The sequence below is a fragment of the Ranitomeya imitator genome, chromosome 1 (genome assembly GCF_032444005.1).
Source record: "Ranitomeya imitator isolate aRanImi1 chromosome 1, aRanImi1.pri, whole genome shotgun sequence".
Taxonomy (NCBI): Eukaryota; Metazoa; Chordata; class Amphibia; order Anura; family Dendrobatidae; genus Ranitomeya; species Ranitomeya imitator.
Window position 1 is genome coordinate 833,040,601 of NC_091282.1, and position 4,346 is coordinate 833,044,946.

General features: G+C 46.8%; 1 long non-coding RNA gene across 1 annotated transcript; it reads right to left on the bottom strand.

The window, feature by feature from the left end:
* Window positions 1–2,054: 2,054 nt before the first annotated feature.
* LOC138658150 (uncharacterized) lies at window positions 2,055–2,688 on the bottom strand. The gene is made up of 2 exons (XR_011317363.1): window positions 2,469–2,688; window positions 2,055–2,364 (listed from the first exon to the last, which is right to left on the bottom strand). It is a non-coding gene; the product is annotated as an uncharacterized lncRNA (long non-coding RNA).
* Between the last annotated feature and the right edge of the window lie 1,658 nt (window positions 2,689–4,346).

Sequence of the window (4,346 nt, forward strand, 5' to 3'; positions counted from 1 at the left end):
TGAGAGGCGTGATGGGAAAATAAGAGAAGTGACGTGCTATAACTAACCACAGATATTTACTATGCCCAGGCAACGCCGGGCTCTTCAGCTAGTAATATATAAAGCTGAATGTGTGTGTATGTATGTGTGTATGTCCGGGATTGGCATCTGCACCGTCACAGCTACTGCCACAAAATTTTGCACAGTTACACGTCTGGACCCCGAGAGCGTCATAGGCTATGTTGTGAAGCGAAATTTCAACCCCGCGCATTCCAATTCACCAAACAATTTTGCCCCCATCTACATAATGGGGAAAAAGTGAAAGGAAAAGTGTTGGAGGCAAATTGACAGCTGCCAGATGTGAACAAGGGGGACTTAAAGGGACACTGTCACCTGGACTTGGAGGGAACAATCTTCAGCCATGGAGGCGGGGTTTTGGGGTTTTTGATTCACCCTTTCCTTACCCGCTGGCTGCAATATTCGATTGAAATTCATTCTCTGTCCTCCATAGTACACGCCTGCGCAAGGCAAGATTGCCTTGTGCAGGCGTGTACTACGGAGGACAGAGAATGAACTGCAATCCAATATTGCAGCCAGCGGGTAAGGAAAGGGTGAATCAAAAACCCCAAAACCCCGCCTCCATGGCTGAAGATTGTTCCCTCCAAATTCAGGTGACAGTGTCTCTTTAAAGAATGAGAGCGATGGTGCCAAAGAGTATATACCGTACAGTTGCAAAGGTGGGGCCCCGACATGGGATACTCACCACACACGGGGATATGAACACACACACAAAATGCGCAACACACTACCACGTGTTTGAACACATATACCACCCTCAGCACACATTTCACCACACATACACCAACCTCGCCACATAAAAGTCGAAACACAAAAGTCGCCGCTCAAAACCCGTCACATGCAAAACTAGGCTCACGCAAAACTCGCCACACATGCAAAACTCACCTCATGGAAAACTCGCCACATTCAAAACTAGCACACGCGGAAAAATTGCCACATGCACAAAAGTTGCAAGACATGCAAAAGTTGCCTCACACAAGACTTGCACGTACTCAAAACGCACCACACATAAAAGTCGCCACGCGCAAAACTCACCATGCGCAAAACTTGCTGCACACAACTTGCTACACTAACCTGTCACATGCAACTCGACACACAAGAAGTTGCTACACGCATGTCGCCACACAAAACTCATCTCACAAAAGTCGTTACATGCATGTCACCACACGCAACTCAACACACACAACTTGACACATGAAACTCGCCCTAAAACACACAAAAGTCTGGTATTATCCTTCAAAAATAAAAATCTGATTAATAAGCAGACAAATTACAAGAGCAACAAATGTACCATATAGGAAATACAGCAGCTGTCAGTCACATGACCTGTCTATTATGTGTATGTGTGAGCTAATATATACTGCCAGGGGGGAGGGCTTCCTATTGGCTGGAGATTTATCAGGCTGCCAATTTTGCTTACAAATACTGAGGTAAAAGTACTGACCAAATAACGTTTGAACGCGGTCTAATACAGGAGGAGATGACACACAGATATATACTATATACAGGAGATTACACACAGGTATATACTATATACAGGAGAGATGACACAGGTATATACTATATTCAGGAGGAGATGACACACAGGTATATACAGGAGGAGATGACACACAGGTATATACTATATACAGGAGAGATGACACACAGGTATATACTATATACAGGAGATATGACACAGGTATATACTATATACAGGAGAGATGACACAGGTATATGCTATATACAGGAGGATGTGACATACAGGTACATACTATATACAGGGGAGATGACACACAGACTCATCAAGAGAATGCCAAGAGTGTGCAAAGCAGTCATCAAAGCAAAAGGTGGCTACTTTGAAGAACCTAGAATATAAGACATAATTTCAGTTGTTTCACACTTTTTTGTCAAGTATATGATTCCACATGTGTTAATTCATAGTTTTGATGCCTTCTGTAATAATTATATGGGTACTACGGAATCTGATAGCATGGGATAAAGCCAGTCTGAGAGCAAAGTTGCAACAAAAGATGTATTTACTCAAAAACAGAACTAACAGATATTTCTGCAATTGTAACGAGGTCCTCAGCTCTATATAGAAAATCACAGCAAACAGAGTAGCGGGGCGCGACCGCTAATGTGAACCAGTCCAGCAAGGAAACGTGGAAGCAAATAAGACACTTAAACGAGGAAGTCCAATAAGGTTATTAGTGCGAATGCACACAGTACTTAAATGATGAAGTCCAGCAAAACTTGTTCACACGTGCGCACAGTACTTGTTAGTAGAAGACCAATTGTTCACAGATGATGCGTCCTGTGAATGACGTCCTGGAAAAGAGAGGATGAGAGGAGAAAGAGGGAGAGCGCTATCTAAGCGTAGTAGATGAGTACATCTTTCTTGGAGAGAAAAGCACAGCTTCAATCTTGCTCACCTGGTGTGGTTGTGCAAAGAGGCACAACAATGGGAAAAGTTTTGTACACAAAGGAGATCCTTCCACTGGTGTACTGCACGTCGCAGCAGTTCCAGAGGAGAGAGGTAGCTGAATGGGGTGAAGCAGACCACCGAGTAGTGAGCAGCAGAAGCAGGGAGTTAGCCAGCAAGCAGGCAGATGCTCAGGAGCCAGCAGCACAAAATACTCAAGCACAGGTGAACACAAGACCCGGACTTAAATAATCAGGACAGACAGGAAGTTCCATGACAGGGCGAGATCCAAGACTCCATCTTGGATCAGGGCAAACAGACACCAGGAAAGTCCGGAATCCTTACACCTTCAGTGTGAATATACAATTTTCATAGTCATGAAAATACGGAAAAATCTTTAAATGAGAAGGTGTGTCCAAACTTTTGGTCTGTACTGTACACACGTGGGACTGGTTATGGTGACATATACACGTGGGGATGGCTGCGGGGTCTAGTGATGAGTGAATGTGCTTGGATAACGTCTTATCCGATCATGCTCAGGTGCTATCCTAGTATCTTTTAGTGCTCATATATTCGTATTCCTGCGGCTGCATGACTTGCGGCTGTTACTGTTGAGGCTGTCTAATAGACCATACAGCCTCAGGGATGCGAGCATAATATATGAGCACTACAAGATACTCGGAGAACACAGTATCCAAGCACATTTTCTCATCATCACTAGTGGGGACATATACACGTGAATCTGGCAGTTTTAACATGTAAACACGTGGCTGACTGTGGGGACATATACACGTGAGGCTGGCTGTTGGGAAATATGTGGGGATGGCTGTGGGGGACATATAAGTGGCTGGCTGTAGGGACATACGTAGAGCTAGCTCTGGCTGTGGGGACATATACACGTGAGGCTGGCTGTGGGGGACATATAAGTGGCTGGCTGTAGGGACATACGTAGAGCTAGCTCTGGCTGTGGGGACATATACACGTGAGGCTGGCTGTGGGGGACATATAAGTGGCTGGCTGTAGGGACATACGTAGAGCTAGCTCTGGCTGTGGGGACATATACACGTGAGGCTGGCTGTGGGGGACATATAAGTGGCTGGCTGTAGGGACATACGTAGAGCTAGCTCTGGCTGTGGGGACATATACACGTGAGGCTGGCTGTGGAGGACATATAAGTGGCTGGCTGTAGGGACATACGTAGAGCTAGCTCTGGCTGTGGGGACATATACACGTGAGGCTGGCTGTGGGGGACATATAAGTGGCTGGCTGTAGGGACATACGTAGAGCTAGCTCTGGCTGTGGGGACATATACACGTGAGGCTGGCTGTGGAGGACATATAAGTGGCTGGCTGTAGGGACATACGTAGAGCTAGCTCTGGCTGTGGGGACATATAAGTGGCTGGCTGTAGGAACATACGTAGAGCTAGCTCTGGCTGTGGGGACATATACACGTGAGGCTGGCTGTGGGGGACATATAAGTGGCTGGCTGTAGGGACATACGTAGAGCTAGCTCTGGCTGTGGGGACATATACACGTGAGGCTGGCTGTGGGGGACATATAAGTGGCTGGCTGTAGGGACATACGTAGAGCTAGCTCTGGCTGTGGGGACATATACACGTGAGGCTGGCTGTGGAGGACATATAAGTGGCTGGCTGTAGGGACATACGTAGAGCTAGCTCTGGCTGTGGGGACATATAAGTGGCTGGCTGTAGGAACATACGTAGAGCTAGCTCTGGCTGTGGGGACATATACACGTGAGGCTGGCTGTTGGGAAATATGTGGGGATGGCTGTGGGGGACATATAAGTGGCTGGCTGAAGGGACATACGTAGAGCTAGCTCTGGCTGTGGGGACATATACACGTGAGGCTGGCTGTGGGGACATATACA